The sequence below is a fragment of the Maniola jurtina genome, chromosome 16, assembly GCF_905333055.1.
Source record: "Maniola jurtina chromosome 16, ilManJurt1.1, whole genome shotgun sequence".
Lineage (NCBI taxonomy): Eukaryota > Metazoa > Arthropoda > Insecta > Lepidoptera > Nymphalidae > Maniola > Maniola jurtina.
In genome coordinates, this window is record NC_060044.1 from 6,023,886 (window position 1) to 6,038,366 (window position 14,481).

At 36.2% G+C, this 14,481-nt stretch overlaps 4 non-coding genes across 4 annotated transcripts; all 4 read right to left on the reverse strand.

Moving 5' to 3' along the window:
- Window positions 1-7,189: 7,189 nt before the first annotated feature.
- Trnam-cau lies at window positions 7,190-7,261 on the reverse strand. Its single transcript has one exon. It is a non-coding gene; the product is annotated as a tRNA-Met (tRNA).
- A 4,384-nt stretch (window positions 7,262-11,645) lies between these two features.
- Window positions 11,646-11,717, reverse strand: Trnam-cau. Its single transcript has one exon. It is a non-coding gene; the product is annotated as a tRNA-Met (tRNA).
- Window positions 11,718-11,906: 189 nt separating this feature from the next.
- Trnam-cau lies at window positions 11,907-11,978 on the reverse strand. The gene has a single exon. It is a non-coding gene; the product is annotated as a tRNA-Met (tRNA).
- Window positions 11,979-12,462: 484 nt separating this feature from the next.
- On the reverse strand, window positions 12,463-12,534 carry Trnam-cau. Its single transcript has one exon. It is a non-coding gene; the product is annotated as a tRNA-Met (tRNA).
- Window positions 12,535-14,481: the final 1,947 nt, after the last annotated feature.

Here is a 14,481-nt window from a genome sequence, read left to right on the forward strand (position 1 = left end):
AACGTGGCTAAGTAACCTTTCCACAGGTACAGATAGGATTGATTATTAATTTTGGCCGTTTTTTTCCGTGTGAAAATATTTTATGCTAGACTATTCATCAATTCAGTAAAAGTCTCTTGTCTCAACTTGCACACATTTTTAAGCTGAAAAACTGAAAAGCTTCAGCCGAAAATCGACGTTTAAAAACTGAAAAAAGGAATCAATCAATACCTCACGAACTAGCGCACTTTTGTTACGGCAAATCTTTTTTCTTCTAAACAGTGGGTCTAGAAATTCCGAAATTTGGTGCAGCTTTAATAAAATCGCACGTTCCACCGTACGTTCTCTTAAATCCGCATAAAGCTATGGATATACATATTTCTGTAGTCACGTTTTTTACAACCGCTACCAGATGGTTTGTTGCACACTCGTTTGTTAAAATTATTAATATTAAAAGGTTCATGTTTTTTTTTAAAGAATATTAGTCATTTTAATCATGACTAACATTCCCCTTTCCCCTCCAACTAAGCGTAAAGCTTGTGCCAGGATTGGGTGCGACAATAGTGCAACGGGTGAGGATTGAAGCGCTGACCTTTCGGATTTCAGTCCGTTCCTATAACCATTGAGCTATTGAGGCTTGAATGGCGACCTCACATTAGAAAGCATTCATTCCAGAACGCAATCTCAACTTCAAATCCTACTTCTGATGGATCCATAGGATAGGAGTAGAAATGAGTTGGTCCATAAAATAGTAGTCCACCTTGTAGGTCTAGGTTCATTTTACACCAATTTATAAAATATACATTTAAACCGCAATAAAACGTTATCACTTATCATTAAGTACAATTATTTTTGTTTTGTCAACCATGTTGGGTTTATCATAAAGCTACCTATGACAAAATCAACAACATCTCATATCTACATTGAATGACGAACATTCATACAAACAAAATAATACACAAACATAAAAGTTGCTCAAGTCAGTTAATACGAGTAATTAAAAAAAATTAAAAGTACGACTCCCCTGCCATATTAAAAGTCAAAGTCATAGTCATTTTTTCAATTTGGGTACTATTGTACACTTTCTGATTGTCAAATTCATATTGAATTATTTTTCAAAAAATGTATGGCCAGTGTCACTTGGAATAATTATAGGAATTTAATGCTACTTCAAACATCCAAATCTGTTCAGGCATTTAAAAGTTACGGTGGAATTAAAAACACATAAAATGCTTACATAAACCTAGAATTCATTACACTCCTTTTTTCTGGGCAGTCGTGTTAAAAGTAATCCATACTAATATTGTAAGTGTGTCTGTCTGTCTGCTACCTTTTCACGGCCTAACAGCTCGATTCTGACGAAAGGTACAGTGTTAGCTTATATCCCGGGGACGCAGATAGGCTACTTTTTATCCCGGAAAATCAAAGCGTTCCCACGGGATCTTTAAAAACCTAAATCCACGCGTACGAAGTCGCGGGCATCCTCTAGTACTGTATATAGTTACAATTATTTTCTCATGTCATAATGAACTTTATATTGTATCACTTGTACGATCTCACCGGATACCGATGATAATATCCTGTCTTGAGGCTGATATTCTCGTTGCTACTGTATCTGGGCAAAACGTGCCTTGTGTGGATAAGCAGTTAATCAAAATCATGGCGCACCCATATAAGGTGCTGCACATCATTTCTGACGTTTTATGCTGCTTGCTACTCAAGCTAAAGATTTACTACGTGATGATTAAAAGTTATAATAACAGCAAACGACTTTTCTTTTATTTACTTTTTAACTTAATTATGTACATATACGTATTCATATACTCAGCTCTAACTTTTTGGAGCTATGTGCGTTATCACTTGCTTTAACGCTGAAGGAAAACTTCGTGAGGAAGTGAGAGTGGTCTAAAAAGGTGCGTGAAGTAGGTATTCAAGTATTTATTTGCTCAAAAAACATGGTTACAGGATTTTATCAAAGAACAATGTCAAGTCTGCCAATCCACACTTGTCCAGCGTGAACTTGCCTATTTATGGCCTAAAATCTTTTAATTCTGAGAGGAGTCCCGAGCTCAGTACTGGACTGGCGATGGGTTGCGATTATGATGATGATAAAGCTTATAATACCTACGTAGCAGTTCTTTGTTTTTATTTAATGATTAGCGTTTGGTTCCAATCAGACCAGAGTTGAGAGTTCCCTTAATGGAAAACTAGAGGATGCCCGCGACTTCGTCCGCGTGGATTTAGGTTTTGAAGATCCCGTGGGAACTGTTTGATTTTCCGGGATAAAATGCCTATGGTCAATTACAGGGACGCAAGCTAGCTCAGTACCAAACATACAAATCGGTTCAGCGGATGGTTTTTTAGGAATCCCGTGGGAACTTTTTGATTTTCCGGGATAAAAAGTAGCTTATGTCCTTCCCCGGGATATAAGCTACGTCAGAATCGGTTTAACTGTTGGGCCCTGAAAAGGTAGCAGACAGACAGACAGAAACACTTTCGCATTTATAATATTAAGTATGGGTATGGATTTTGGTCGAACGGGGAAAAAAGTAATCGTTTGGATTCATCCTGGCGAGTGGAGAATAATCGTTAACAGAAAGCCGCTCGCAGGCCGGTATCTAGGCGCACAGACGCGGGTGTATCTCAATAATGAATGCATTGTCCGTCACTACGTACCGATTGCACTGACGACTATTTTTACTCGAACCTGTCCACGTCTGTCATGAATAAAATGTAATGAAGTGGCTTTGTCGTTGAAATATTAACTTCTCATATGGTATTAAACTTGATGATACCCGCGACTTCGTCCGATAAGAACAAGAATAAAACTGTTTGATAAAAATCTAGTGTGAATGAGTCTCTAGATTACCTACTAATTAGGTAACTATAAAAAAAAGCTACCGATATTTTTTTTAATTAATACTTAATTTTTACATTTGCTTTTTGCAGCTTTGTTTTTCATTTTTCATATACCTAAATAATATTATTATCTACACTAATATCATAAATGCAATAAGTGAACTAGTACCAACTCCATGCAGTTTCTCTTGATATTAAACATTAAATCTTAGCATGAAGACATTAAGCATATGGTAATTGGAAATGAGTGAGAAGACTCTCCATAGTTTCCCCGTGCGCTGGGCCGCCATCATGAATGAAGACACATTTGCCAACGACGGCAAATCCAGCGGAGTTATTTGATTTATTCCGTGAGCGGAATTGAAAATTTGCATCGGGAACCTTTTAAGCATGAGACACACACAATCCGTGACGACAGCGTGGCAACATGTCTAAGACGCCTCCTAGGGCTGTTTTATACCGGAGCAAGAATACCTATATAGGGACACGTGCATAGTGCGGACTGCACCCATGACTGATGCTCATTCAGTGAGTTGGGGCATGGTTTGGTAGTGAAATTTCTCAAGCAGTCCCAAGCAATGTCTAGCAGAAACTTGTGCTAACTACACATAACGCACCTTTTAACTGATTCCAGTGAAATAAACAGTGAAAGGAAAAAAAATTTTTGGAGTTAATTCAGTCCGTCTGTTAATATTGATCACTAAAATTATACAACATGCAGTATACTACAAAACGGCAGTCTATTTCATGCTGAGATAACAGCTGACTTAGATTTGTAATATTACATCACTTTTAATGTAGTTGTATAAACTGTATAAAGGCGTTTTATACTGTTAAATGTATGTATGTGTGTTGTATTCGTCGCTTACTACAGTGTGTTTCATAATTTTGTACTATGATGTTATGTATGATGTACAAGAGCGCGCGCGTTTAGTGTGACGCCCTGCCGTACAGTTTCCATCACACTTTGTGTTTATTTCAGCCTTTTATTTATAAGATCTAATCAAGTTGCTGCCAAATGTATATTACAGATATTGTATTAGATAAACTTGTACATGTACCAAGATTTATCGTTCCGTAGGGCTTGACTTATAGTTGTTGTATTAGTTCATGAGTTTCTGAACTAATTTTTCACTCTCGCCGAGTTATGATGGATGAAAGCAGGGGGCAGTAAATTTTCGTTACAAGTCGAGAATTAAGTAAAGCATTGAATTAAGAATCTTCATAATATTAAATTGTAACTCACTTTACGCAATATGCACCAAGGGAAACACACCATATACCTACAATCTAAGGAATCTACTCTAACTCCAGTATTGCCACGGAATTTAAAATCTAGACCTCGGGTTCAACTTTAAATCACATTGTTATAATATCAGTCAGTCAGTTTATTAGAAAGGGTCACGACCCGAAGTGAAAAGAACCTATGGCACACAGAGAGAGAAAGATAATTACTAAAGTAGAATGTTTCATGCTCCATATTTTTAATTTTGAGCCCTAACGATGTTCTAACGCTAGTTATTCAGTAATTTTACTATTACGCTTTTATTAAAAAGTAAACTTTTGTGATAAAATCAGAGTGGATTTTTCATAAACTAAAACTTAATTTGTTACGAATCCGGTGTGGTTAAATATTCGGCCATAAAATAGGTTTGCTTTTCATAATATTATTTACTTACGTATTCTCGCGTCGATATTACGATATTTTACGTAGTTAGGGTTGATTTATACTAGCATCGAATTCACATAGCCTAATATTGCTTTCTATCTGTACCACGTAAAACACAAACTTTTTGTCCAGATTTTATTTCATTTTATTTCTCGTTTAAATTGGTGCTTTGTATTTGGAGATAGAGGTCAATATGCTATGCTAAATTTTAGATATTCGCTTCGATTCGCTGCTAGTATAAATCGACCCTTAGCAAACTGTTATTATAATATGGTGCTGTAAATATTAATTTAATCATTTTATTCATTTTCTAGCGAGATTTTCAAAAAATATTTTAAAAACATACCTAAGAAGGATATCTAACTTCCTAGGCATAAAATTTAATTTTTTACACATTATTTCATCACTACTACTAGGCTACTTAAGCTACTTTTTATCCCGGAAAAATCAAAGAGTTTGAGGATAAATCCACCCACACGATGTCCCGGGTATAATCAAGTAATTAATATTCTTAGCTTAAAGCTGGGACACACCAAACGCGTATGCAGCACGTAAGCGTAGACGTAGCGCGTATCATGACGTTGTTATGTATGGAACTGTATGAGATATGACATACCGCTTGCGTGACGTGAACGTTCGCGTAGACGTAATGCGTGCTGTCATGTCTATGGATTCACGGGCGTCACTACGCGCGTGGTCACGTGTACGTGCTTGGTGTGAATCGGCCTTTACAGTTTGACAAGCTGCAAAACAAATTACCAAAAACATAATAATCATCTTAAAATCATTTCAATTTCATTGAAATTTTAATTGTAATTTTATTTAAGTTTATTATTTTATTATTCTCATTTCATTGTTTTGAAACAATTGTACATTTCTATTTATTTAGGTTTATGTTTCGAATAGGTCCAAATTGCCTTAAATAAATGACTATTTATTTATCATTTACTAGAGGATTACGCGTTAATTTCGATTTTTTAAAATCCCATAGGAACTCTTTGATTTTCCGGGATAAAAAGTAGCCTATGTCCTTCCCCGGGTTGTATCCCAAGTCCGTACCAAATTTCATTAAAATCGGTTCAGCAGTTGAGCCGTGAAAACGTAGCAGACAGACAGACAGATATACTTTCGCATTTGTAATATTAGTATGATCCCAATACATAACATTATTTGGTACATTTCCGTCAAAGATTGTAAAAGGCTTTTTAGGCAATTACGGAGTAAACCACTTTCCCGGGAATCGATCTATCGACGTAACCGACGTCGTGATGTCGCGTCGCGTCGCTGGAACAATCTTGCAATTTGTAGAATATTTGGAATAGTCTCGTCTGCGCCCACCAACGAACCACCGAACATACGGACCTTGCGACTACAAAGCCTTTATTCGCTTTTGAAAATTAAAACTTCTTGGCACGTAAAAACTTCAAAATCGTGTCACCGACAGGCGATTGCTAAGTCTAGTTGTAAGTTTTTCCAAATTTTTGTCATATTACAATATTATTTCCAATCGGAATTTGCCTACATTTTATTCTTGAAATATTGTTTCGGGTGATAATCCGGTAGTCTGATTGCCAATTTTTTTAGTGTTATAATATTGATGTAGGGAAAAAAAATCACGCGACAACTTGTTGTTTCAAGCTAGTACAAAATAAAATGTGATCAAAAATATACCTATCTTGGTCATAAGAAGCTTGATAAAAATGCATGAGTCATGCATTAGCAATCTAAAAGCTGCTTATCTCTTGTGTTCGTGTGTATGCATTCGGATTACCGCAAAAAATGCTTTCTCAACTACTTATCTGTGTGTCGCGGGTGGTCTCAAGCTCAGACATTTCAATAATGACGGTTTCCTGGCGCAATGTGGCCGCTCTTTACGGGCGGGACGGGAAAAAATGAATTGCAGGAATCGGTTTAAACACAATAAAAGCCAAAGTCGAGCAAATATGCTTAGACTAGATTCTATTACTTCGTTGAAATTGGTTGTGTAATCGTATTGTATCTATGTAGACGGGAGTCGTAAACATTATTGCTTTGAAATGATAAACATGCCGACTATGGGTGCTATCGGGTATCCCAGGTAGTTTAAATTCTGATCTTCAAAAACGCCGCTTTGAAAATAATAAAATCAATGAATAAAATATATAAGGCCACGCTACTAGCTAATGCGAGCGACTTCGTCCGCGCGAATTTCATTTACTAAAAATCGCGTTATTAAAAATTTTCAGGGATTAAAAGTAACAAGTATGGTTACTTACATACGTAAGTCCTTGTCTGAACTACTTTAATATTATATCGATGCAAAAAATGAACGGATGAACGCGAACGTGATTTTTTTATGGATTGATTGAAAGACAAACAAACAAAAAACTCGCTTTCGTATTTGTGATACGGGTAGTAGAAGGCTAAAATGATTCGAAACCTAAATCGATATTTTGAATCAAGAAATTGTGTTGTTACAGTAGGTAAATTGCAAAAAGTTAGTTAATACTTAAGAGGTAGGTACCTGCTACGTGATAACAGAGCTTGGTTCCGATCCACGGACCTCTAAGTTATTGGCCCAGCACGCTTCCACTGCGCCACTCTGCTTTTAGGAGACACCTTTAAACTATCAACTATTGACAACCGTATCAAAATTACTAAATAGTGCGCAGTAAAATATCACAGTAAAATATTAAGTCATATTAGCAGAGCGTGGTTTCGATCCACGGACCTCTGGGTTATGGGCCCAGCACGCTTCCACTGCGCCACTCTGCTTGTGCTAGACTTTCGCCAAATTACCTACCAGATCAAACTTATTTTTTATGAGAAAATAGAGTTTTATGAGAAACAAAACTACAGTGCAAAAAAACAATCTGTTGACAAAATGTGCCCCTCAAGCGCCCCGGAAAATCTATATTTTCAAACGTAACTGTAAAAAAAAATATGTGGAAAAAAAACTGTGGTCGATTTTGCGATTTTTTTATCATTAGAAAAACTCTAGCTTGTTAAAGAAAGTTTTATTATATTTTTAATATTCAATCTGCGGTAGATAACAGCCGCAATTTCTGAGGACTCATTGGACCATGAAATTGACAGATGTACAAAATAATAACAAAGTTACTATAGACCTTAAACAAAAGCTACCTCGTACATAATTATATTTGCCACTGATATTCTATTTCAAACAACCCTTTTGTTATTCAAATAACAATGCCGAAATTATTTTTGTGAAAGGATCAATTAGCTTTCTTTGTCTCCTTCTAAATTCTTCTTCAGTGGGTGTGTTTAAACTTATCTTTTACTTTTTTTTCAAGCATTTTCTTTTTGTCAAGTGAGCCAGCAGAATGGCCGATTGATAGGAGATGGCCTAAAAAGACGGCATTTTCAGTGGAAACCAAATATTACAAAGGCGAAAGTTTGTGTGTGTGTGTGTGTGTGTGTTTGTTACTCCTTCACGCAAAAACCACTGGACGGATTTGGCTGAAATTCGGAATGTAGATAGATAATATCTTGGATTAGCACATAGGCTACTTTTCATCCCGAAAATTCAAAGGTTTCCCACGGAATTTTGAAAAACCTGAATCCACGCAGACGAAGTTGCGGGCGTCAGCTAGTTATGAAATATAATGTCAAGGTGCATGTGCCTGAGCACCCTCACCACCGGCGAGCACACAATATCTAAACACTAAGAATTAACTTCTATAGCCGTGTGATGGACTAATCAAAAGAGCGTAACAGTAAAGTAAAATACGTGAGCGCACAATCCTGTGTAATAAGTACTAACGGAAATAATAAGAAAACGTAACGCTTTGGGGTGCCTCAGCATCCCAGGTAGGCTTCTAGGGGTAAGATGGAGCTCGCTTGCCTTGAAGGTAATGAAAGTGGAGGTGAAAACCGATACCGGAAGGGCGTTCCATAATATGGTACCGGTTCGAATTAGAAACGAAATTATTTATCTATAAATAACTGTTTTCATAGCCCCAATTATGGTCAACATTTACAAATTATAACATAAACCAGAATCTAACAAGCTATTTCAATATTTATGCACATAAAATATTTAACTCATAAAATAGAGTGATCTAATTTGTTGATTAGTGCATAAATAACTCCAATTTACACAATGAATTTAATATTCAGCTTTGTAATATGATACTCTATCTCAATTAATATATATTTCATAAACATTGTACTGTCTAAACTATGACTGTGTGTATGACTGTATAAATATTTAATCTGACTATATGAGAACATATTATGTAGCTTAGCATATACAGACTCACAAGTTCTTCTACATTCAAGGAAAATCTTACATATTATACAGCAAAAGGAGTGAGGTAAGGCAGACGCCCATTTCTTATCTGAGACTGATTTTTATCCAACAAGTCCAACTTTATCTATACCAAAGCAAACTGGCGTCTATATTGCACTCATATATTTTATCGTTTAGCCTGTTAACATTTGGATCAAGTCTTCAATGTTCTGTGGCAATATTGTTGCTGAATATAATGGGACCAACTTTATCGATTTTCTACGATAACTAGATGACTTAATTATGGATGTGTGGGATGGACTTTGGCTGGATGAGGAAGGATGAGAACTGGGTGTGGTGGCGCTCATTAAAGAAGACCTATATGTGTCCTATATCCGAGAATGGAAGTCAAGCGTCGTTGATGATGAATCCATGTTACTTACAATCAGGAATCAATTATAATACAAAAATCTTTACATTTTAATTCGTTTGCACAATTTTATTTATCACAAAAGCGTAAGCATCAAAGCTTCTTTGCATTGAAAAAGGGAAGCATAATTCTCAGATTCCATTTCACAACTCACTTCCCGTCAAAAATATTACACGTGCGATTATTTTGGCGTCTCAAATAAATCATGGCCGATTTTATTCACAATTTAGCAACATAAGCGGTCTTGTCGACGTCGGAATCAAATTGCACTACATCATGAATAATAACCAATATTTTGTTTGTATATTCCATGTAGCGACTTGTGAGCGATTTACGTGTAATTTTTTTAAGAGGAGTGTTTCTCGACTGCGCCCCATACCAACGAAGTTTTGTTCTTATTTGAACTGTAAATACTAAGAATTCACACACACACACACTCAATTAAATTTTGTAGAATGCTCTTCAAATTAATATCTATGTCTGTGGTTTCTCAGATATCATTGCAACTATTACGTTTTTCAATATTACAGGTCTTAAAGATAAAAAATAAGGACACACATACCATGTTACTTTCTTCTTCTTTTTGTTTCTAAAATATAATTTCATTTTAATTATACCAATTAGAAAATAACAACGGTTTTAAAAATCTGAGACAAAATACTTAGATACATAGAGAATACTTATAATCACTTTCATAAAGAGTCTCGATTTTATATCAGCAACTTGAGCAATCGGTATACACATCTCTTCCGCTGATTTTCTACTATTTTTAGGGTTCCGTACCTCAAAAGGAAAAACGGAACCCTTATAGAATCACTTTGTTGTCCGTCCGTCCGTCTGTCCGTCCGCCCGCCCAACAGCCACTCGCACTTGGCCGTTTTTTTTCGATAAAAAAGCCGTGAGATACTATGTTCTCTCACTGATTGTGCTTGGGCTGCAATAAAGTACAGATCGTTTTGAGCCTAAACACAGTTTCAAGTTAGTTTCTCGTAAAATATCTAAAAATATGAATCCAAGCCATCTTTTTTCTTAGTAAGACATGAAAGGAAGTTTTTAGTACCAAACAAAAATTTTATAGCAAATCCATGATTTTTTCCCCCAAAATAGATCAAAAGCTTTTCTATAACTGAGGTTTTTAGTTTTATGTGATGGTCTTTTACTACTTAGCTGATGCCCGCGGCTTCATCCGCGTGTACTTATGTTTTAAAAGTCCCGTAAGAACTCTTTGATTTTCCGGGATAAAAAGGTAGCCTATGCCATATCCAGGTCTTTAACCATGGAACCAAAAAATCCCATCCATCCATTGCTCCGTTGCGACGTGATTGGAGGACAATCCAACTAACACACTTTTGCATTTATTATAATATGAGTAGTGGTAATCTATACTAATATTATAAAGAGGAAACCTTTGTATTTTTGTATTTGATTGTTTGTATTGAATAGGCTCAAAAACTACTGGACCGATTTCAAAATTTCTTTTACCATTACTTAGAGGGATTCTTCCGAATCCGTATAGGCTATATTTTATCCCGGAAAATAGATAGGATTTTTCGTGGTAGTGTCCACCCGTGCGAAGCCGGGGCGGGTCGCTAGTAATTAATATGACGCTTTATTAAACGCTGATGATACGTAATGGGCAAGCATTTTGGCAAGTTAGCAAAAAATAATTCAATTGCAGACTATCAAAGAAATAGTCCTTCAAGTGGAATTTTTACACGGGGCATAGGTAATAGACAAAACATAACGAGAAGTTTGCATAGCTCTCCGCTGACGAAGTAACGGGTATTAGGTGTTCCAATAAGAATGGGAAGAATGATGTTGGCGACGCATGCTCAACATATCATGGACTGAACATCGAACCAACGTCTCAATACTTAACAAACTTAAGATAAAGATGAGGCTAGCTAACATCTGTCTGCGGAGGACCCTTGAGTACTTCGGTCACATCGCAAGGAAGAACGCCAGCAATATTGAAAAACTCATGGTCACTGGTAAGATCGAAGGAAAGAGACCCCGCGGACGTAGCCCGAGACGTTGGTCAGACCAAATAAAAGAAGCGGTCAACACACCCATCTGTGATGCAATCCATGCGGCAAAAAACAGAGTGCAATGGAAAAACATCGTAGCAAGGATTGCGTCAAAGGGGAGCCACGATCCTCAAAATTGAGGAAGCGACGCAGGAAGGAAGAATGGGAAGGTTTAATACCGGATAAATGCAAGCTGTGTTAATTAACAGTAAGTAGAAATGCAAACTGTTACCGACTTGAGTTTATGAATCCTGTTAGTGCTTTTATAACCCAAAGCGGTGAGAAATGAGAATGTATGCCTATTTGATGTTTATTTTTTTAATACATACCTAGTAGGAGTTCTAGTTTCAAAAAGATAAATATTTTTCGGTTTAGTAACAAAAAAAGCATTATAAAAATCTGATATAAACTTTATGTAATATACCAAATAGAACAAAATATTATATGTATTAGCAGAGCGTGGTTTCGATCCACGGACCTCTGGGTTATGGGCCCAGCACGCTTCCACTGCGCCACTCTGCTTGTACTAGACCCTTTCAAACTACCAATAACAACAAAATTTCTATTTCTTTTCACATTATTATACAGCCCAAGTCACAAAAGATGGTGAGAAGTGATAACCTTAGCTCCCAGTTAGAAAGGCGTGAGAGACGTGTCAAAAGCAATGATTAATAAAAAGTAAGTAAAAATAATGCAAAATAGTTGTCATATTAGCAGAGCGTGGTTTCGATCCACGGACCTCTGGGTTATGGGCCCAGCACGCTTCCACTGCGCCACTCTGCTTGTATTAGACCCTTTCAAACTACCAATGGCAACAAAATTTCTATTTTTTTTTTTTTTTTTTTCAAATTATCATACAGCCAAAGTCACAAAACATGATGAGAACCTTATCTTCCAGTTAACTTTAGGAAGGCGTGAGAGGCGTGTTGTCAAAAGCAATGATTAGTAAAAAGCATAGATATGTAAAAAAGTAAGTAAAAATAATGCAAAATAGTTATGATACTAGCAGAGCATGGTTGCGATCCACGGACCTCTGGGTTATGGGCCCAGCACGCTTCCACTGCGCCACTCTGCTTGTACTAGATAGACCCTTTCAAACTACAAATAGTGACAAAATTTCTATTTCTTTTCAAATTATTATACAGCCCAAGTCACAAAAGATGGTGATAAGTGATAACCTTAGCTCCCAGTTAGGAAGGCGTGAGAGACGTGTCAAAAGAATGTTTAGTAAAGAGTAAGTAAAAATAATGCAAAGTAGTTGTGATATTAGCAGAGCGTGGTTTCGATCCACGGACCTCTGGGTTATGGGCCCAGCACGCTTCCACTGCGCCACTCTGCTTGTATTAGACCCCTTCAAACTACCAATGGCGACAAAATTTCTATTTATTTTCACATACACATTTTATACAGCCCAAGTCAAAAAAAATGGTGAGAACCATATCTTCCAGTTAGCTTTAGGAAGGCGTGAGAAGCGTGTTGTCAAAAGCAATGGTTAGTGAAAAGTAAGTTATTACTACTAACTAACTAACTAACTAAAAATTCTTTAACCACAACTAATAGTATTGCCTACATAGACGCATTTGTATTGCAAAAGTATTGCATCATATTATCAGTAGCATAAATTATTGAGCTGCTATCACGTGCCAATAAAAATATTATTTAAGGTGTGTAAAAATATGATAAGTATCAGTTTAACAAAAACACTTTGCTAATTTTTATAGCCTTACCATAAAAACTTTAAGAGTTGCACTTTTAATACATATGAAAAGCAAAAAGTCTGCTTCTGATATTTTTTTAGGAGTTAACTTCACTTTACTGGTACAATAAAGAGTACTAGATGATGCCCCCGACTTCATCCGCGTGGATTTTTTTTTTAATGCAAAGAGTTCCCTCTTTAATTTCCCAGGATAAAAATCTCCGTGATGTAAACTAACTCTATGCCAAATTTCATCAAAATTGGTTAACCTCTTGGGCCGTAAAAAGCTAGCAGACAAACAGACAGATAGACACACTTTCGCATTTATAATATTAGTGTGGATTGAATCAAACCAAATGAAAGTAACCCCTGGTAACGAGCTGCCATTTTTTGAAACAGGCCCGCAGTTGGCAAAACTGGGCAAACCTCGCGTGCCCGCACCAATATAATATATGCATGTGTCAGACGACACACACAAGCGTACGATTTTGTCTTCACTTTATAAAATACAAATTCTATGAGCTTTGCCTATTTGTAGTCTTATAATATCTTTGAACAAACTCCATAATAAAGTTTTTTCTTGCCCAGTTCTTATCTAATCCAAATCTCACAAGTTTCATCCCCGGAAACAGGTTTCCAGAGGTCGCAAACCCGGATCCAAAATCGTATTACAAAAGTTCAGTGAAGTAATTTAGTTTTTCTTACAGAACGGATTAAAGTGTGGTAGTCGGGGCCATAAATCTGTGGATTAAACTAACCCAACGGAGATTGCAATCTGCCGTCCGCAAGCCATCGATAATTGTAACGATATAGATAATCGAGGAAACGGAGGAGAAAAACGTTAAGGATGGTTTAGATAAAAATGTAATTGAATTTAAAGTTGAATTGAACCTATGCACTTTTTCCTTTTCTTATTCTAAGAGGAGACCTATGCTCAATAGTGAGCTCCCGATGGATTGGTCATGACTCATGAAGATGATTGATGATAATAAAAAAATACCCTGAGTTTGTTATGGGCTCTTTTCAGATCTGGCAGCGTTTAGACCCCTGGTAGTGTTTATTTTAAGTTTATGTAATTAATTATAACATTTCATCAATTGACATCAAAAAGTGTATCCAATTTGAATAAATGATTTGACTTTGATGCTGATGATTTTTTTTACAAGTTAAAAGGCTCTTGATTACTACTGTTATAAATGCGAAAGTGTGTTCCTTTGTTGGTTTGTCCTTCAATCACATTGTAACGGAGAAACGAGTCGATGTGAATGTGTCATAGATAAGCTACTTTTTATCCTGAAAATGTAATTATTAGTAATTAAAGAATTAAGTCTCCACAGGACTTGTCATCTAGTACTTTAATAATAAAAATTAATGAGACCATGAAACCTGTTTAGATAATATGTTAAAAGTAAGATTCGTAGACATGTAGATAATAATACACATTATCTAATACGGCTATAAAAACTGTTCAGCTAACAGGTGTACCCTTTTTAAGGACTCCACGTAGGTACTTACATTATGTCTTTAATATTAAGAGCAAAGTCTAGACAGATAAATTATATAAGTAAGTACAATATTTTTATACCACTG